Here is a 22,500-nt window from a genome sequence, read left to right as displayed (position 1 = left end):
AACCCGCAGTTTTTAACGCAGGAGTTTCACATGTGAGTACATGCGTTTTATTTGTTATTGCTGCTTTACGGTTTAGAGTGTTATGTGGGGTGAACTCTGACCTTTTTTAAGAAGCGGTTGTGTGGAAAACACCTACGACACTCTGCAAAAATCACTAATGTCAACGAGAAGTTTAAGTTGTATCCTTCACAAAGATACACATAGGGGAAGCTTTATCCGTTTGGCACCAAATGTTGGCTTGTTTTTAGTCTAAATGGGGATACAAGTAGATTTAAAATGTCTCAAACTCGGATTTCTGCACATATGATGATAGAAATGGTTCATTTTCACCAGAAAACTCCACAAACCACACTTTAAAGCACATTTCTCTCTTCGTCCCTGTTTTGAGCCACTTTTGCCCTCCAGAGACCCTTTTGTATCCATGCAACCTTTTATGTGCGGTGCTGAGCCGAGCCATGCCACCTCTTTCCATTAATTAACCCGGACTGTTTGTGTAAGAGGAGATGCGTTTGGGGCTAGTTGCTGCAGGTTGTTATGTTAGTAGGCTACAACTGCAATATTCCTGTAATATTTCCTCAAGTGCGTCAGTGGTAGTCATTGTAGTTTTATAACATTGACCTGTTTGACGGTATTGGATTTCTTTTTAATATTCCTCTGGTGGCTTTGCACACTTAATACATTCGTATTATTTGTTTCTCTTTTGCAAAGTCGCATCCTCCTATCTGCGTGTTTTTGTTTTTTATTATGCAAACGTTCAAGTGACCTTAGTATCATGACCCTCTATTATGTCTACTTCCTGTCACTATAATATGTGTAGGCCATTGAGGAACTATCAGCTTTGGGTTTGGGTTTTGGGTTTCCGATTGCATTAATCTCTTCAAATAATTCTGTACTGTTCATTTTTGGCACTTGACAGTGTTTTTTTGTGAGTGTTGTGGAGAATATCTCTTAAAATGCAATATACTTTGGTTTGTATGATGTACTGTGTTGCTCCGCTTGGATTTTCTTCACCAGAGGAGGCTTGTGATGTTAACATTTAGCTAAAAGAGACTGTTGGTGTGGAATGATCTTAATGTCTGAAGATTTCTTCACAATGCAATACTTACATTTCATTATTTCTTTTTGTGAGGGGTTAGAGAAAAGAAAAATAGAGCATAAATGTCAAAAAACCGACGGAATAACAGTTAGACGTGTATCTTCTCAAACATGTTTGGTTGAAAATACTAAAATAGTTAAAGGCTCCTTTTTAAATCTTATATCCTGATTGCAGGGACTCTCAGGTGAACGTTTATTAAAAAAAAGAAATCAAAAATTGCGGTTGAGAAACTGGAACTTTGGTCCCGTAATTGAAAAATGAGAGATACATTTGCTCCATTTCTCCATTTGGTTGCAGCCTGTAAGAGGGGAGATCAGGGAGTGGGTAGGAGGCAAGGTAGGACACAAGGAAGAAAGGAACGGAGGACATGAGGATGAATGACAATAGAGGGAAGGAAGAAAGGATGTGGTAGATCAGAGACGATGCTTCTTCCTGTTCAGCATCCACTTCATTTCTTTGAATAAATGGCTTGTTTTCCTCCTGTTTAGAAGGTTTTTGTCAAATAAGAGACGTAAATGTGTTGAAAGATTGACACAACAAAGACGCAAAGCTCACTGTAACATATCCGACTCACCTTCAACTTGAAGCAACTCCGCAGGAGGTGAGCAGCGCTGCATATGCTTTTATGTATTGGGAATGAAAGGCGTGAATGTTTAAACAGCCAATATGAAGAATCTGCTGTCACCCAAAGATTTGTATATCATTTATTACAAACTTTAGTAATGCAGCAGTGAATCCGGGAATGTTTAAAGATTCCCTAATTTTGCAAGATTTTAAGACAAATTGATGTGCATGATTGCATATCCTTGGGTGAAACGTTTTAGCACAGTATGCATATAAACCATTTGGATTTTAGCTGGTAAACCGGTTTTCCCCCCCAAAATGAGAGCGAAGTGTGTTTGGACTTTTGACTACTGCATTCATATTTAAGGTATTTGGGTTTACAATCAAATCATTGCGTTAAAAGGCATTGCGTTTCCCCCACCAAAAAAAAGGACATTAAGGTGGTCTTTGCAAACAGCATGTTGCGTCAATATTTGCGTTAATTAATAGGTGGTGACCTCTAGTGGCTGTAGTAATTACAACGGGAAAAAAGAGGAAGCCCTGCAGGAACCCAAAAGTCCACGTTCACTTTCAAACAAACATTACTTGCATACGCAGCAAACATACTTATTGTAGTCTAAACTATGATTGTTTACTAAGCTTAACCAAGTTATTAAGATTCAATTAAAAAAAAAGACAACTTTTTCCCAACATTCTCCTGTTACTGTCCAACCAGTGTTTTATAACCAAACAACCTTTTCTGTCGCTGAGTAAAACATGTTGCCTATACTCTCATTTATCTTCAAGAGCTTTCATGGCAGGAGACTCCAAATGAATTCAGCATTGTGTTACTCATCAAACGAGTAGGACACACTTTTCCACTAGAATATTTCAATGGAAATTCAGCATTTATCAGTTGGGAAGTATTGCACATAGAGCCACTGTGACCTGCGTTTCCCTGTGACTTCAGCAGCTGAACATCTTATTCCTCCAGCCTCCTGCAGCGTTATTAAGCTGTGTGTCAGTCTGAGTTGGTACACCCTTTGATTAAAGGTGTGTGTGTGTGTGTGTGTGTGTGTGTGTGTGTGTGTGTGTGTGTGTGTGTGTGTGTGTGTGTGTGTGTGTGTGTGTGTGTGTGTGTGTGTGTGTGTGTGTGTGTGTGTGTGTGTGTGTGTGTGTGTGTGTGTGTGTGTGTGTGTGTGTGTGTGTGTGTGTGTGTGTGTGTGTGTGTGTGTGTGTGTGTGTGTGTGGAGAGCAGTGATTTCAGGCTGTAGCTGTTTCAACACCGCCCTGCTGCAACAGGTGTCCCGCTGCACCGCCTGCCTCGCATGCGTTACATTTATTTGTGTGTGCGTGTTGTGTAGAGCTGAAAGCCCCACACAGTGTTGTGCTGTTTGTTCAGTGTGTGAGCAGCAGCCTGACCTTTGCTGCACGGCACTGAGACAACACGAGCTGCTGTGTGACGGACGAGGAACATCCGTCCTCCAGCTTTTTATCTGCAACCTTTGTGAAGCAGAGTTTGAAACCTGAGAGTGAAATTCTCCTGAGAGCGTGCAATCCGTGTTTGCTTCACATTCATTTGTTTTTGTGTGTCTTCAGTTTGAATTCATGGCTATTAACTCCAATGAAAGACTCAAACATTCGTGTCATATCCTGGTAGATGTGACAAGAGCTTGTGACGGGAACATTATTGTCCCTTTTTGAAAACAAGAACTTTTCAAGGTATTCTTTATAGATCGACATCACCTGCTTCTCCCTGAACTAAGGGTTACATGTCATTCTTTTGTCTCCAGACATAGAATAGTTAATCACTGTCAACTATATCATTAAGTTCCTTTCATCTAACGCGCATTCTCAATTACATTTAAGGGAAAAAACCATGTTTACATTAAACGCAAGAACAAGACTGCAACACTTCACTTCTGTAGATGTTTTTAACTCCTTTATATACTCGTGTCTAGTTTAATCTACAGCAATGCATCACATTTTACAAGATAATCAAACGTTAGATTTGTTTCGTGTATTCCTCACAGACATTGTTCACATTTCTTGGAGAGTTTTCATCCATGTTTTACATATTTTTAGGACATTGTTTATCAGAAAACTGCTCTATTTTCAGTTTTGTGACGATCCCTTATCGGAACCCTGTTTTTTCACAAATGTTCCAATATTTTTTGTTATATATTCTTTTTGGCTTGTTGATATGAATACAGTTTTTTACAATATTTGTCAGGATATTTGTAACTAGTCATATCAGATATTGTACAGACATTTATTTTGGTCATTTTTGGAAATGTTTCTACATATTTTCCACTTTTTTCATACATTTTTTCCTGATAATGTTTGTATATTTATCTCAGTTAAAGACTCACATGAAGAAGTCAATCCAGTTTATCATAAACATTCAAAATCATCTGGACAGACATGGTTGACAGTGACAAATTGAAGGGTAACTAAAGCTGCACAGTTGCAAGGTTTCCCTCTGAAATGCAGTGGCGTAGAAGTATAAAGTATCATGAAATGACAGAAAGCCCAGTGATCTGCTTTAATCTGTGATCCTCTCCCCGAGCGCTGACACTTTAATTATCTGTTATTCCTCCTCTGTTAGTGACGCCTTCATTCCTCCCTTCAACTGCTTCACTGCTAAAATCTGAAGAAACGTTAGTCAGCACAGTGTCCAAGTGAAGTTAGAAGGGAAGATTTCACCTCTTTGTGCTCAAATTGATTCACTGAATTTAAAGAAATAGATCTGTCTTGTTAACTTAGATCAAAAAGGCACAATTCACGTATCATTTAGGAACACGCACTGTTCTGGAAAAGAAAAAGACAGTTCATCTTCTTTCTTTCTCCTTCTTTATTCCTCCTTTCTCCTTCTTTCTTCTTCCTAATGATAATTTCAAATTAGATTTCTTTTTCTGCCACACTGTGCTCATCTTAGGCTCCTTTACATCTTAATAAAGGTTTCATATGAACCTGAACTTTATCAGCTGACGAAGACAATGTGGCATAGAAGATGTCGTTTCGTGGAAATGAGTAATGCAGCATGAAAGGATCATACAAAAATACTTACTGAATAATATTCTCAGTAGACTAAGAACTAAACGGCAATAAGTCGATCCAAATGTGTTATCCCTAGCTATTTAAGCACTTAATAGTAACGGCATAATATTACATTATTATTTATACTTATTTTTGTTCAATAGAGTTGGTATAAATAGTTCTGAAGGTATTCTCAAAAAAGTGATGTACACGGCTGTCCTTGGCTTAAAAGAGTTTTGCCACAAATAATCGTGCCAAAGCATCTGTTGTCACCAGCAGTTCAGAAATGTTCATACGTTTTTGAAAAGTAGATCAGCATTAATAAAGCATAAACAATGACTAAATACATTTCTGTTGACGAACAAACCAAAACAACACAACTACTACTTACTCAGAAATACATTCAAATAGTACTTTTCTGAATGGAAGTAAACGGTATTACTTACTGCTGTGTACTTGTAGCCCAGTTATATCAATTATGTTGGCAAAACTATAAATATTTGTTTGGACTGTGGTTTAAAAGAAAAAGCAGCTGCAGCCATGAGTCACATGAAAGAAAATACCATAGAGCAGCATGTGTCAGCTTTAAAGGAGCTCTGACAGCCATCAGTGTTAGAAAGTGAGTTTGCAAAGAAACATAAAGCAGAAAGCTGCAGACTGAACTCTTAGGAAAATATGCAATTCTTATTATGAGCACAATCTCACATACAATACAATATTATGTATCGGGATGCAAAACAGTGATGGGAAGAAAAGCCAGAGGATATTCAATGTATTTTGTTATTTTGGTAATCTTAATCAAAATGAGTTGTTGTAGCTCTTTGTTTTTATTGAAACCTCTTTTTCATATGCGTCACACCTTCAAACTCCTGCTGAAGTAGGATTTATTTTCATGCATGAGATGAGGAGATGAACAAAGACAGGGAAATCATGGCATCCATGAAAAGTTTCCGTCTGGCTTCAAACCTATGCACAGTACTGAAACTAGCCGCCAACTCAGGTAGCCCAGCTGTCCTGGTGCTGTTAGGCCTGACAGCTGCCTTTGACACTGTGGACCATAGCATCCTGTTGCCATGGCTTGAACAGCCCGCAGGCATCACAGGCTCTGCCCTTGCATGGTTCAGGTCCTACCTGACAGACCGTAGCTTCTCAGTGCAGCTAAGTGCCTTCTCCTCTGCTAAAGCCCCTCTTACCTGTGGGGTTCCCCAAGGCTCTATCCTGGGCCCCTTCCTCTTTTTACTGTACACACTGCCCCTAGGTCCAATTCTCACTAAACACAATATTCCCTCTCACTGCTACACGATGTACAGATCTATCTGCCTCTCAAAGCAAATGTAAAACACTCACTGCAGCAGTTGATGGACTGCTTGATAGAGATACAATCCTGGCTGAGCAAAAACCTCCTTAACCTCAACGAGAGCAAGACAGAGGTCATCTTTTTTGGACCCCAACCTCCAGCCTCTCCGGTTGATATTCTGGGCTCTCTCAATGAAAACATCCTCCCCTCTGTCCTGAACCTTGGAGTGACCTTCACTAGCACTTTTAAATTTGACAAGCAGGTCAGCACCGTAGTCAAATCCTGCTTTTTTAAAATAAGACTATTGGCCAAAACCAAGTCGTATTTATCTTTTAAAGACCTAGAAAGGGTTATTAATGCCTTCGTAACCTCAAGACTGGACTACTGCAATGCTCTGTATGTGGGTATGGACCAGGCCTCAATTAAATGCCTGCAGCTAGTCCAGAACGCAGCTGCACATCTTTTGACTGGCCACAAAAAGCGTGACCACATCACCCCAATTCTGGCTTCCAATTCGGTTCCGAATTGATTTTAAAATCATTTTACTTTCTAAGCACTAAATGGGCTGGCTCCTGCCTATATAGCCGAACTCCTCCAGCGCTACACCCCAGCCAGAGCTTTAAGGTCTGCTGACCAGCTGTTGCTGATAGTGCCCAAGACCAGGCTCAAAACCTGAGGGCACCGAGCCTTCTCAGCAGCTGGCCCCAGGCTCTGGAACACTCTGCCCCTCCATGTGAGGTCGGCCCAGACCCTAGGGGTTTTTAAATCCTCACTAAAGACTCACTTCTTCTCCCTGGCCTTGTAGTCAGAGCGGAGCATGACACCTGACTATTCCCTGTGTTTTTGTTTTTTATATTTCGGTTGTAAATTATTGTCTTTTATTGTGATTGTAATTATGTGTTTTTATTACATGTACAGCACTTTGGCTCGACCAAAAATCGCTCTTAAATGTGCTATATAAATAAAACTTGATTTGATTTTGATTTGAAATCCTTAAACATGTTTTTATTTAGGCACAGGGTCACGTTTCCTCCATTCGTCAGGCTCAAATGCACCATCATTTGTATTATTAATGGATAAAAATGACATAATCACAAAACTTTTTTTTGTTGTTTTGTTACTTTATTCTCAACATTTAGATTTGCATTGTCAATGCTTTGGCTTTATTCTCTTTTTGACTTAATTCTTCACACTGTAACTTTATTCCTTTCGTTTTGACCCTGTTCTTGACATTTCGTCTTTGTTCTCAACATTCCAACTTTATTCGAAAAGCCAAACCGTAGGAAATCTTTCTAATTTTGCTCCTTTTTTCTGCCCCTAGTACTCTTCTGTATGTTCCCGTGTTTCTCAACTCCCAACACCTCGTGCAACAGTGGGCCTGCAGGTCAGAGGTCAGAGGTCACTGTGTGATGTCTTTAGTTGTGTGATGGAGAGGTGTTGTGGATTTTTCGACGCCTTGCAGCAAAAGCATCTGATTTATCTCGACCCGCTCACTGTCCACTTCTCCTCAAGTGTCTGGGAGCATAAATCAAGCGCACATCGGGTCACCCACATGCCTCCATGTGTGTGTGTGGAGCAATGTGTGTATAAAGGGGAAGGTGGTGACAGAATATTCTTCCATCTTTTCATTAGGGAGTGTGTGTAACTATGTTAGTGTCTGTGTGTTAGTGTGTGTGTGTGTGTGTTTTATTGCCTCAGAGGTGCAGAGTTCTCAATCACACACTTTGGATGTGTCTGCTTCCTAATCAACACAAAATCATCGAATTGCAGAAACTCACACACACACACACACACACACACACACACACACACACACACACACACACACACACACACACACACACACACACACACACACACCCCTTTTGATTTCACTCGTCCACCAACCCCCCTGTAACCATAGCAATAGAAACACCCATAGCGACCCCGGTGCAGTCTGATTACAGTAGAGACTTTGGGGTTTTTCAATCACTTCTAAATCTTATTTCCTCTCTCTGTTAATCCCTCTTTAATACTATGATTTAAAACACGGGGCACTTAATAGGGATGGATGTAGGAAAAGTTCAAAGTAAAAAAAAACACCAGAACCAAAGAAGAGATAAGATAGAACTTAGTTGATTAACAACTTTGGAACAAAAACCATAGAGAGAAAAACACATTTAGTTTAAAGATTAAATTACACATGATATTGAGAGGTTATGTTGTATATCATGTGGTATTATAAAATGGAATGCAGAAAATGTAATCCACAAGTCCATGAGTCCATGAGTGTGTCAATGTGAGCAAAACTATACCTATTGAATCTTTTTTTTTTAGATACAATAATTGTTAACTAAAAATGGGTATAGAAAATCACAACTCATATAACTGCATTCAACAAAAGACAAATATTGAAATGTCATGACACTGACTCCGCCCCCTTTTCTGAAATACCTCAATTGTTATTACATTTTTGGTTTGGCTTTTTTAAAATCTATATTTAGAAACATTTTTGTTTTAAGTTTCCACTCAGTGTCGGAAAATGCACAAATAATTCCCAAAAAATGTTAGGATCCTTGTTAATCTTTGCTGTTTCTGTTTTTAAAGCAAAAAACAGCTGACCTTGGAGACTCTCAGGATTTATCAAGGACACTTCTCCACACCTGCTGCTTCTTTGTCTTCTGGTTCCTTGTCTTCTTCTCTTCCTGCTTCCTTCCAGTCAAAAACCCTAACATTAATTGAATAATTATTATAAACTTAAACCGAGATTTCAAGCCATAATAAATCCTCCACCTGTGGTGCATTCAGGTGTTTCTCAGATTTTAAATCCCTTCACTCAGTTTTCAAAATGGCCCTCTTTTATACAACGGACTGTTTATAGTTTTATGATCCTCCAAACCTCAGCTGCTCTTTAACTGTTCCTACAAAAGCTGCAGGGATGCTACCACCAAATACTCAACAATGCTCAACAAATGTACCTTTTTCAATGTTGCGTATAACCTCTAGCAGTTCGTTTTACATTTAATCAGATTTTCTGGTTATTAAAGTATTTTGTTTTTGTGTTTACTGCTTGATTCTAACGCACTTGTTGCTGCAAGTGAATGAGTTTAATACATTTTCTGAAACCAATGAATTTGTAAAAGTGGATATTCAGGAAACAATGAACAAGGAAGGATGGTTTCACGGAATGGAGATAAGTTGAAGTGAATCATTTTGGTGGGTTTTGGTTTCAGTTTATTATTGTTAGTTTACGTTTTTTGTTGAAACAGCTGATTAAAAGTTTTTGTTTTAAGATGGCAACCATTGTTTAAAAGGTATTTTAATGAACATGTGACGGTTTTTAGAGGAACTTCTTGTTGTCCTCACTTTTTAAATGGCTCTCCTATCTGTAAATATACATCATATATCTGGCCTTAGAGTGCGCTATGGTACATAAAGGGAAACATAACAAGGACATCGATAACTATCAAATCCTATATTGATGGCACGATAAAAACTCTAATGTCTGACTCCATCCTTTACTTTCCCCTCTCTCCATTTGACCTTTCTGTTTGCACAACATATCAAAGCACTTATGTTTATTATCTGGAGGAGATGCAGGAAGAGCAATAACTATAAAGCCGTCATGAATAAAAAGCGGCTCGTGATTAGTGTCTGCGTCTGAGATTATATTTGAAAGTATCGGAGGGGGATCAGTTGCCAGTAATGCGGGTGATTGGTACTTTGGTATTTTTAAGCTCCTGTTTTTTTTCTGGAGGTGTCTCAGCAGAATGGCGTTGGTCTTGTTTTGTCCGAGGTCGATCAGTTTTCTCCTGGCTGTCTCTCCGATCATCATTCAGAGGTTTCCAGAGAACTTCAGGTGATTGAAAACTGCACAATGCTGCCGGAATAAGCACTGAACCCTGAAATGAGTCAGCATTTTAGCACTGCTGGCCCCCTCGTCTGGTCAAGTCAATGGTTGTTTGAATGTGTTTTCCATTAAAAGCCTGAAATAAGCTATGTGGTGAAGACAAGCTGAAGAGATTTAACGTTTTGTTTTACAAGATAAAATCTGTCAGTAAATACTCCACTGGTTTGCCACAAGTGTCTTAATAGGACTGCTGCTCAATAAGACCTTTAGCTCAGCAGTCGTCACGTTTAAACATTAAATAACATGATTAGCCTATACAATAGGATGTTCTATAAAGATGTTCCCATCAATTGGTAGTCTCAATAATCAGGAGAAAAGTGAAGAATCAACAACAACCTCTCTGGTCAGTGTCCTTTAACATAAAAAAAACCAGTAAAAAAACACATTTGAATCAAAAAGAATATTAAAGCTATTGCACATTTGTGTCAATCGACAATTTTAAAGACAGAAAATAAAGTCAAATTTAAGATTTTCTTTAATAGGGCATTTAACCTGTTAAGCCCCAAGGTCCCCCTCGGAGGGTACTTTTGTTTTTTTTGTTCATGACACTGTGTCTCAGGGGATCTTAATATTTAAGAACCTATTAATGTGTTATACCAGATTAACGGGAATAATCTCAGCTAACTGATGATACAAACCATTTTTACCAAAACAAAACACAAGTCTCATAAGAAGCATCTAAATGACCCCTGAGCGAAAAATGCTAACGCACTTTGGCACAGAACTCAAGATAAAAGATACCCTTATTACTTATCGTAGCTGCAGATACAAGATATCCGATTAAAGCTGAGGTTCCACAGATCATTTAGGTATTGTATCATCACTGAGTGATCCGAACTCGCGACAGGGGAAGCAAACACAGACATCCCAACACGTACCTTTACGTAGCTTTTACGGGAGATAGTCTCACCTTAGCTGTCAATCTGATCAAAAGACTTATTCAATGGCATTAAAACGAGAAAAAACGCGGCTGAATCGGTTGATCCATAGATTGATAATTTTTCTTTGGAATAATTGTTTTTATTTATAATCCATAATTCAATTTTTATGTAAAAATAGGAGAGTAAAAGTTAGCTGCTAATGGTAGCCACCAGAGTTATCGCAGCTTCCGGTTTTGGCTATTCGTCAGTCTCACACACACACATTACCAAATAAGATCGATTCCATTGACTTTGACGGTTAGAAAGAGATGTCAATCAGCAAAATCGAGCAAGGGCGGCCAGAGATAGGTCAAATCCACCCAAATGACCCCAGAAGTCATTTTTTTGTTGCTAAATCTCTCTTAAAAAGGTCAAATTTCACTTGTTTTGCATCAATCTTGATACAGGGTACTTATTATATGTTGTAGTTTGGATTCCTAAAGCTTTTAGTCTACCATCCCATCATTCAAGGGAGGTTTTCACTATAAGTAATTTTTTATTTTTGGACGGACACAATAATTTACATTGTTTTACTGTGTTCAATCTGAATTTACTTTAAAATAAAAACATCTATATTGATTCTGAGACTTCTACATCCAACTCACAGGTGTAACCTTGCTTTGAGAAAAAAGATTATTAATTTAACCCTTTTAGAAGGGAAGATATGGTCAGTTGTTCTGGGAATGTCATTTTCGAGCCTGAGACCTGAAAAACAGGCTCGGGGCTTAACAGGAAGTAATAATAATCATTCTCAGGCATTCTAATATTATTAATTCTAAGGAAATGAAAGCCACAATAATAAGGGTTAATATATTAAAAAACACCCTTTGTAGGCTCAATATGTCAGCACATGTTAAAACCAAACAAAACCATTTTCAAACGACAGATAAATGCGGTAGCTGTTCATTAGTTGTCCTTGTTGGTGGTAATGAACAGCCTTTAGCAGGTGTGTGTGTGTGTGTGTGTGTGTGTGTGTGTGTGTGTGTGTGTGTGTGTGTGTGTGTGTGTGTGTGTGTGTGTGTGTGTGTGTGTGTGTGTGTGTGTGTGTGTGTGTGTGTGTGTGTGTGTGTGTGTGTGTGTGTGTGTGTGTGTGTGTGTGTGTGTGTGTGTGTGTGTGTGTGTTTGTGTAATAACGGGGTCGTCTTGGGGTCGTGGTCAGTTTCGAGGATAAGTTAGCTGCTCGTCCCTCAGGACCAGAATAAGCTGCTGCTGGTTCATAGCAACAAAAATCATTAGCATTTATTGATCGTAGCTAACATGCTACCCACAGCTGCCATGTCGGACAGGGAACACATACACACACATCTGGAGCGAAATCGTGAAGCTAATGCACTAGCACTTAAGATAGTCTGGCTTATTAAAAACAGTTAGTTAGTTGCAGGATTCTTGCTATTCTGTGTCTTTATGGTCAATTGCACTTGTTGTAATTTCCTTTGGATTAAAGTCTAAATGTAATATATATAAGTACATTTAATCAATTACTCTACAAAAGTACTTTTTTTTCATACTTGTACTTGAATATTTCCCTTTTATGCTACTTAATACCTCTACTCGACGAAGTATGTATGCCTAATAAAACCAGCATTTCAAAAGTATTATCTGAAATGATCTTAAATTGAATTAACGTTGACAAAGTAAATTTAAACGCCCTTACAGAATTATATAATACTCTATCATCACATAATAGAGACTAAAAATACATTTTTCACAAGGACAACTTTTAATTTTATATGTTAAGTACCTGATCACACTTGTGTACTTGTACTTTAGTAATTTTACAATCAATGTATTTGTATTTTTACGGATAAGGATGAGAGAACTTCTACAAACTTGTATGAATTGTAGTAAACATTTTCTTAGAGCTTTTTTTATCCAATCCAAAATGCTGAAACCAAAAGCAATGTTTGGCTTTTTTGAGGCCAAGGATTTTTTAACATCAGACGAGTTTATCCTTCAACATGAATCCGTCTGATGTGAGAGTTGCTGAATCTGTGGAGGATTTGCTGCTTTGCCACCGAGGAAGGAAACAGTGCAGAGGAGAGCAGGATTCAATGACCCGTTGAGATAAAACTCTTTAAAACTCTTCTTTTTATAGAGACTTTGCTAAACCTAGTCCTCATGTGCAAAGATATCTTTTAAAACATGTCTGAACGCATTACCATCCACATGAAAACAGATGAGATCTTGCACAATGCATGTTTTGGTCCAACGTTTTTGTGCACATTTGTGTTCCTCTCGGAGCGAGCAGTTTTGAGTCTCTCAAAAACAGACAACTTCAGAAGATGATCAGAGATAATGAACTAAGAGAGAGAAAGATCAATGACAGACTTCCATGTTCATCAGCATGTGATAGACAAGGCCAGTGTGTGTGTGTGTGTGTGTGTGTGTGTGTGTGTGTGTGTGTGTGTGTGTGTGTGTGTGTGTGTGTGTGTGTGTGTGTGTGTGTGTGTGTGTGTGTGTGTGTGTGTGTGTGTGTGTGTGTGTGTGTGTGTGTGTGTGTGTGTGTGTGTGTGTGTGTGTGTGTGTGTGTGTGTGTGTGTGTGTGTGTGTGTGTGTGTGTGTGTGTGTGTGTGTGTGTTAGTTAGAAGGCGTCCTTGGGCTGGTGTGCGGCTTCATCTGTTTACTGGTTTAACAGCAGACAGGAAACAGTCAGTCAGACGATGCTGCGTCCTGCACATCATCCATCAGCTCCCCTACACACTCCTGACATGGCCTTGTATCACTGCAGTGTGTGTGTGTGTGTGTGTGTGTGTGTGTGTGTGTGTGTGTGTGTGTGTGTGTGTGTGTGTGTGTGTGTGTGTGTGTGTGTGTGTGTGTGTGTGTGTGTGTGTGTGTGTGTGTGTGTGTGTGTGTGTGTGTGTGTGTGTGTGTGTGTGTGTGTGTGTGTGTGTGTGTGTGTGTGTGTGTGTGTGTGTGTGTGTGTGTGTGTTTGTGTTTGGTGTGTGTGCATCCAAGGAAAAGGAAAACACTGTTACTTACGCTATGCTGGTTAAGGCTTAGTCTTTGATCGTTTACTTTTTTTTATGTCATCAATGTGAACCTCTGATCATTAAGTTTTATGTGTCGCATGCAACTGTTTATTAATTAAACGTGTTCTGACCATCCATATGAAAACAATTTGATTAATTTAACCATTTGTCAGGTTGTAGTTTCAGTGTTGTCAATACTTGTTTCCCACGTCACAAGAATTGTAGAACCGCGTTTCCTTTGTATGGAAATATTAAGTAAAATTGGCCAGAGAATTAGAGGTTAGAAGAGTCTGTTGGGTTTCTCCTCTGGTTTGTTGTTCTACTGGATTCCTTCTACTGGCTACCTCCTTTGGTCCAAGGGACTTGTTGATTTATCTTTATCTGTACTACACATCCTTTTCCAGTTTTTCTTTTTGTTGGTTTCACAGTTATTTTTTAAATTACTATTATTATTATCTTTTTTACTTGTCTGTCCCTTTCATATGTGCATCCCATTTAGCGATGCAATATCTCAGGAAAGCTTTGGGCAAATTCTCTTCAAATTTGGCCAACACTTCAACTAGGACCCAAGAACGAGCTGATTGACATTTGGTGGTTACAAGTAAATGTCAGTGACCTCACAAAAAACCCTTTCGGGCGTAACTCAAGAAATCATATGATAATTACGACTATTGCTCACAGATGACTAATAGGAAACATTAATGACATTATGGACAGAGGCAAAGGCTTACAATTGTAATTCTTGTTTGGTTCTTAAGAATTTCCAGTAATGACTTCCTACTTCCAACATCATTTTAAAGTAGGAAGCATAAAGAGCGAAGAAATCTGCCTTGGCTAGAGGCCGTTGGGACATGTGAGTCGAAAAAACTGCAAACAAGACCGCGTTAGTGTCGCTTGTGAAACCGAAATTGGTTTGTTACGTGACTCGAGTATTTAGGTGAGGTGACCCCAATTTGGTAGTTATTTAAACCCAAAATACAATCATTTCCTACACCTCACTGAGAGCTTTTGTTGCCTAAACCTAACCACGTGTTACTAAACATTTATCGGAGAAGGAATATCGTTTTCTTGATATATCAGACTTTTTGTAGAGGACACTTTTTAGTATGAGGACTGAAAACTTAATTTATTTAAGTGTGGTAGAATATAAGACCTAATAACAACTATAAATTGCGGCAAGAATGTTATACAATTATTGGAGTCCAACTTTACTGTTTAATTTGACTAATCTTAATGTCAATTCAACCAAAAATGCTTCATGTGATTTAAAAACAAAATATAAAATGTAAGTAAAAATCCAGACAAACAGGAGATTTGAATCCAAACACGGGCAGAATGTTGACAGAGAGAGACTAATAGAAACTGATTTAATCAGCCACAAGGGACGACAGGGAGAGGAACAAGAGAACAGCATGAAACACACACACACACACACACGCACGCACGCACGCACGCACGGAAGGAATAACAGAATTGAAGAGACAAGGTGGGGAGGAGAGAGACTCAACTAGGATAAATCTAACTGGGTCGCTGTGTGTTTGTGCGTGTGTGTGTGTGTGTGTGTGTGTGTGTGTGTGTGTGTGTGTGTGTGTGTGTGTGTGTGTGTGTGTGTGTGTGTGTGTGTGTGTGTGTGTGTGTGTGTGTGTGTGTGTGTGTGTGTGTGTGTGTGTGTGTGTGTGTGTGTGTGTGTGTGTGTGTGTGTGTGTGTGTGTGTGTGTGTGTGTGTGTGTGTGTGTGTGTGTGTGTGTGTGTGTGTGTGTGTGTGTGTGTGTGTGTGTGTGTGTGTGTGTGTGTGTGTGTGTGTGTGTGTGTGTGTGTTTGTGAACAGACAGGCAGAATCAATAGAAAGCCTATTAAGCTGATCATTGTCATGCCAGGTTTGTGATGAGAGCAGAGTAAAAAAACACACACACACTTAGTTACTTACTTACATGTCATACTATATATTTTACTTGATCAACTACGTGTTGTGCAGAACATTTTTTGTAAATCTTCATTAAGAAATGTATACAGACGTGGCTTCTACAGTTAGTCATTTTTCCTTGTCGGAAAGGAAATCCGCTCTTCTTAGTCTATTTTGTAAGAGTATATACACGAACAACTTTGTCAGAAAAAAACAATATAAAAACCACCGCTTGACTTCTTAAACTGAAAAACTCAGTGAAGTATACTAAAATACTATCCTTTGATACATAATTTAGGTTCTTGTACTTTTAGAATGTCGGCAACATATTGTTAGTAAATATTGTACTTTTCACTCCACTACATTTATTTGACAACTTTACATTATCCTGAAATTAGATATTATGCGCTATTAGTACCTTTTTTGTTTACCTTTGCACATTTACTCAAGTCAAATATCGTATCCAAACTTTTAATTGTAGGAGAGTAGTACACTCTAATTAAATTGAACACTATTGCCTCTACTTGCATACAGTGTTAAAACAGAGGTAATTTAGAAGATCCTGCTCCTGCCATAGTTCTGTAGTACATTGTTGTTGTTGTTGTTGTTGTTATTGTTGTATGTTGCAATAGTATTTAAATGTTTCTCATAGAAAAGGTTGTTATACAGTTGTGGGTTACCATGGGTTACCTGAAGTTACCAAAAGGACCACTATATTTCATGGTTATCTGTCGGAAATAAACAAAATATCAAGTTCCCTAAATCTCTGAATACTTTTATTTCACTTCCTTCACTCCCTTTACTTTCTTTACTTCCTTCAACTTCTTCACTTCCTTTGCTTCCTTTACTTCCTTTACTTCTTTGACTTTCTTCACTTCCTCTCTCTCCAGTCAGTCAGACTGTGACGGCTGCAGTCCATTTACAGCCTTTTCCACTATCTGCTGCACAACTAGAGCAGAATGACTGGTGTGAGTGTGTGTGTGTGTGTGTGTGTGTGTGTGTGTGTGTGTGTGTGTGTGTGTGTGTGTGTGTGTGTGTGTGTGTGTGTGTGTGTGTGTGTGTGTGTGTGTGTACGTGCAAGTGTTTGAGTGGGAGTGTGTGTGTGTGAGCACGCATGACGAAGCTATAACAGGGTGATGAGCTCGCGTGTCTGACCTCCTTTCGTGCTAAATTAAAATGAACCTGAATATTGATGCCTAATGAAGGTGTGTGTGTGTGTGTGTGTGTGTGTGTGTGTGTGTGTGTGTGTGTGTGTGTGTGTGTGTGTGTGTGTGTGTGTGTGTGTGTGTGTGTGTGTGTGTGTGTGTGTGTGTGTGTGTGTGTGTGTGTGTGTGTGTGTGTGTGTGTGTGTGTGTGTGTGTGTGTGTGTGTGTGTGTGTGTGTGTGTGTGTGTGTGTGTGTGTGTGTGTGTGTGTGTGAGAGACTGAGCAATGACGAGGCTTAAAGCTGGCCTCTCTGGGAGATTACCTCCATATGAGTTTGAAATAAGAGGACATACACACATATTTGCACGTTTTAATGTATTGGATTGCAGAGTTTATTTAATAGTTGTGAATATAGACAAATAAATAAATACAAATCTTTCACATAAGCACACATGCAGTGGAGTTTTTAGACTCATAAATCTAATAATTGTATAAACTTTTTAGCTTGAAAAAAATCTGTATTGATATATCTTTTTAAATTAAAGTAACTTCCTGTTACTGACAGAATAAATAATACCAGAGAAAAAGAGTGACGTCACAATAGGACAAAGCGATATTCAAAGAGATAAAGAGAGACATCAGAAATGATCAGTATCAGTGAGGTGTCACTCTATTTAATGTTTGTGACACACAGACGTTCACAGCTGTCAGTCACCCGTCAGTGTGTGTGTGTGTGTGTGTGTGTGTGTGTGTGTGTGTGTGTGTGTGTGTGTGTGTGTGTGTGTGTGTGTGTGTGTGTGTGTGTGTGTGTGTGTGTGTGTGTGTGTGTGTGTTTGTGTGTGTGTGGTGATGAGGCTGCGATTCTGTCCAAAGAAGACATGTTTGTTTAAGCAGATTTTCTAAGTAAGTGATGTTCTATTAATTGAATACTTGTTGCAGCAAAGAGTGATTATTAACTTCTATCAGTTTTTCTTTACTTCATTTCTTCCTCCCTTCCTTCTTTCTTTCTTTCCTTCCTTCCTTCCTTCCTTCCTTCCTTCCTTCCTTCCTTCCTTCCTTCCTTCCCTTCTCCCTTTCTACTTTTTATCTATATTTCTTCCATACTTTAATACCTTTGATCTTTGAGCTCTGATATTAGAGACCATGTAGACTGACACACACACACACACACACACACACACACACACACACACACACACACACACACACACACACACACACACACACACACACACACACACACACACACACACACACACACACACACCACACACACACACTGCAACGGGCCCCCTGTCAGTAAGTTGTGTGTGTGTGCGTGGTACCTAACAGTGCTCTAATAATACCTACACTTAGCGTTGTCCCTTCATTGGAGTCCACAGTGTGTGTGTGTGTGTGTGTGTGTGTGTGTGTGTGTGTGTGTGTGTGTGTGTGTGTGTGTGTGTGTGTGTGTGTGTCTGTGTGGTGTGAGAGTGGCTGAAACAACATCGTGCGGTGAAAGACGGGAGGCCTCATGAGCCACAGGCTGATAATTTTCTGAGTGTGTGACTGTGTGTGTGTCCCAGTTTAAAAGTGACAGCTGAGCGACAGAGCGCTGACACAGGAGAGGTGGAATGACAGATATGCATGGAGGAGGAGGAGGAGGAGGAGGAGGAGGAGGAGGAGGAGGAGGAGAAAATAACAGAGAGAAGAGAAGAGAAGAGAAGAGGAGGAGTTGGGAGGAGGGAGTGAGGAAATTAATAGGCGCTTTCACACTGCAGTACTTTTCCCACAAAGGTTCATGAGAACTTAGTTCATCAGAACTCTTTAGTTCTGATGAACTAAGTACAGATCGCGTTCACACCGGAATAAGTCCCTGGGGGTGGATTAGGCAAATGAAACCGCTGACGTCACTTCTTCTTCTTCTGCTTTGGGTTTACTGGCAGGCCGCAAACAACTTCACGGCGTATACTGCCGCCCAAAATCCCCGACCGGAAGTCCCCGGAGTTGGGGACTGGCTTCAGTAGAAGCTGCCGCTTCTGCGCTGGGCTAATGCTAATGCTAATAATGCTAATGCGAGGATAATAAAATGGTGGCTTCACAACACTTTTTTTGAGTTTTACTGGGCGTGGTTTGCAATCCGCCCAGCCAATCAGAAATATAGCTCTTTTCTCACAAGAGAGCCGCATGAGAGTCCCTACTCTCTAGCAGGGATGGAAAAGGGGGTAAAAAGGTTCTCATGAACTAATTTTAGTTCCGGCTCTTTTTGGTCTGAACGCGACATTTCGGAACTATATCGGAACTAAAGTGGGAAAAGTACTCCGGAGTGAACGCGGCTATAGGTGGAAGTAAAGGGGAGAAGAAATGGAATAAACAGATAGGAAAATAATATAAATAAAGGAGGAAGTTAATGGGAGAAGGAGGATGGAGAGGAAAATAACATATAAGAGGAGAAGGAGGTGAGGGAAGGCATTAGGCCTGAATGAGAGAAGGAATAGGAAGTGAGGAGAAGCAAAATAAAACAGGGAGGATTAAAATAGAGAGAACTAACACATAGAAAAGGACAAGGAGGAAGTGAGGTGGAAGTAATGTGAAGAAGAGACCGATGCACTTTATCTCGTTAACATCTGGATGCAGGGCTTATGAATGGACTATTATAGAACTTTCTGTACTCTCAAAACATTCTAAGGACTTTTTGACCTCTGACCTCAGCGTCTTCAGCTTTCTTTTTTTATGTTTCTTTGTTCCTCTAAGTGTTCAGGTCGGTGAATGTTTGAAGGGCAACACACGAAACTCTGACCGAAGGGAAAAAGCAAATGGGTGAATAAGAGAGTGAGCGGATGAATAATGAATGTGTGAATGTGTGTAAAGCACCGCTCACCAGGGCCAGGAGGTCTTTTGGCTAAATATGAGCTTTCTCGCCGTGTAACCCCAGCTGAGAGGTGGCTCTTTTGGGGGAAGCAGAGAGCGTTTCTCCCTCCACCCGCAGAGCCAAACACTCCTGCAGCACAAACCGGACCTTAAACAACACTTAGCAAAGAGTCTGCAGCCAAATGTGGTGATATATGAGAGAGGGACACTTCAGTGCACGCTGCCCATTATCTTTATTAAAACAATTCACAAAGACAACCTCCTTTTTAATAGCTTTGTCCTTCATTTTACATGCCAGTTGCACACCTGTGTATCTGAGCAATAAGAGCAGGGATGGGACATGTTTGAATAAGAAGGAAGGAAGGAGTAGAAAGGAGGGAGAAGGAACAGATAGAAAAAGGAGGAAGTGATGAGGACGAGGAAACCTGGCTTTGATTCAACTTTAAAGCAACTTAATGTGATGGATAAAACTCCTTCTCTTGTAAAAAAAGGTTTTCATGCACATAAACCTTGTTTTCTGCTCCAAAGCTGGATAATTACTCCACTCTTCATTTGTGTTAAACTTACTGACCTTGTCTTATTTGTAAAACTGCTTCCTGCTTTGTGCATGCTGATGAAGGCAACCTAAACTGAACTTTGCATGCATCGTTAACAGACTTCATGATATAACTTAGCGCTTCCTCAGTGAATCCAAAGGCCAGCATTAGCCACATGCTAAAAACACATAGTGTAAAATAAAGGGGGACATCCCTGTCACTAAAGTCTAAAAAAAGAAAGGTGCTGCTGGGTTGCCATGTTAGGTTTGAAGTTACATCCTCCCCACACACACAAAACACACTCAGCTACAGTATAAGTGTGTGAACAAACAAACAGCTGCAGTCGTAGTTGCCAGGCTTTTGTTTATCCCCCCTTTTCTGTCAGGGTCATTCCTGCTAGCATGGGCTTCCTTTTCTGCTCAGCACACACACACACACACACACACACACACGCGCGCACGCACGCACGCACGCGCACACACACACACACACGCGCACGCACGCACGCACGCACGCACGCACGCACGCACGCACACACACACACACACACACACACACACACACACACACACACACACACACACACACACACACACACACACACACATACATACACACACACACACACACACACACACACACACACACACACACATGCAGGCGCACATGCAGGCGCACTCAGCCATTCATCTAGAACAGGGGTGTCAAACTCAATTTCATCACGGGCCACATTCACATTATGGTTGCACTCAAAGGGCCGGCTGTAACTTTAAGACTATATAAAAATAAATATTTAATATATATAAAATAATGTATTATATTACATCATTGCCTCTGCATTGGATTATTATCAGATAACTTAATAATTAACTCGGTCTGAAAACAGAAGTCTAGGGCAAATAATTGCAAGTCTCTTCAGTGAGAATGTCACAAAAGGATTTAAAAAGAAAAGCATCTCAAATTTGAGATGCATTGTGCTCCGAGTATGGGCAACGCGCTTCTGTAAATCGCCATGTAACCGTATAACAAACACATTATATTCTTTGCAAGCTCTTGTGGGGCCCCATAAAATGAAGTCGCGGGCTGGATTTGGCCCCCGGGCCTTGAGTTTGACACCCCTGATCTAGAATATGATGTTGTACAAAACATTATGAACAAGAATGTCAATGCAACTTCTGCGTGACAAGATGCAAGTGGAAAAATCAATGCAATAGTTAAAAAACACACACATGCGCACGCACGCACACACACACACACACACACACACACACACACACACACACACACACACACACACACACACACACACACACACACACACACACACACGTGTGTTCAGACAGTCACAGTCTGAAGTGGATAGGAGCATACTTGCAGTCAAACAGAAGAAGTCTCTTCATGCAGATTTACATTTTCAGCTCCTCTCTCTCCGCTGCTTTTGGACATGATGGTGCTAATTACCCACAATGCCGCCTGTCTGTCTGTGTCTGTGTGTGTGTGTCTGTGTGTGTGTGTGTGTGTGTGTGTGTCTGTGTGTGTGTGTGTGTGTGTCTGTGTGTGTGTGTGTGTGTCTGTCTGAGTGTGTGTGTGTGTGTGTGTGTGTGTGTGTGTGTGTGTGTGTGTGTGTGTGTGTGTGTGTGTGTGTCTGTGTGTGTGTGTGTGTGTGTGTGTGTCTGTCTGAGTGTGTGTGTGTGTGTCTTATGTAGGGTAGTTCTCTAAAATCAGCAGCTGATGACAGAGAAGCTGCTGGTTAATTCAAGACCTCTCTTCTCTCGTTTGCCCTTCTTTTCTTTTACTCTTCTTGTCTTTTCTTCTCCTTATTGTTTCCTCTTTGTTCTTTACTTCTTTTCATCTTTTTTTCTACTTCCTCTTTTCCCCTCTTTTCCCACGTTATGTTAATTGCTTCTTTTTCATTTCTCTGGTCTTTCCTTTTGTTATTTTTTTTTGGTGGTATTTTAGCATCTTATCTTTTCATCTAACTTATCTTCACTTCTTTTATTTCATGCCTTTCTTTCTCTCTCCTACTCTTTCCTTTTTCTTTTGAATATTTCAGCCCCATATCAATGTTCCTCCTCTCTCCTTGTCTTTCCTTGGTTTTATCATCTTCCAGTTTTCTTTTCTGCTTCTCTGCCCTTTTCTACTTCTCATCCTGTGTTTGGTCTCCTCCCTCTTGTTTCCTCTTTACCCATCTTCTACTTTCTTCTTTCCCTTTTTTGACTCTTTCCTTTCCATTTGCATCTTTCCTCTTTTTCTCTCCTTGTTTTCCTCCACTTCTCTTTGTGCTCTTGGTCATTTTGGTGTTTTCTACCTCTT

At 40.0% G+C, this 22,500-nt stretch overlaps 1 protein-coding gene and 1 long non-coding RNA gene across 2 annotated transcripts in view; one reads left to right on the top strand and one right to left on the bottom strand.

Annotated features, from left to right (window-relative positions):
* The window catches only part of LOC307026289, a 340,364-nt gene that overhangs the window by 193,867 nt on the left and 123,997 nt on the right, over positions 1-22,500 (bottom strand). The window lies entirely within an intron of this gene.
* Positions 1-22,500, top strand: part of LOC307026419 (sodium channel protein type 2 subunit alpha-like) — a gene marked incomplete at its 3' end in the record, with an annotated part of 38,305 nt that overhangs the window by 544 nt on the left and 15,261 nt on the right. Inside the window, exon 1 of the mRNA XM_079661804.1 lies at positions 1-32. This exon is cut by the window's left edge and continues 544 nt beyond it. The remainder of the gene's footprint in view (positions 33-22,500) is intronic.

The sequence above is a fragment of the Notothenia rossii genome (assembly GCF_949606895.1).
Source record: "Notothenia rossii genome assembly, chromosome: 12".
Taxonomy (NCBI): Eukaryota; Metazoa; Chordata; class Actinopteri; order Perciformes; family Nototheniidae; genus Notothenia; species Notothenia rossii.
This window is presented reverse-complemented; position numbering and strand designations above follow the sequence as displayed.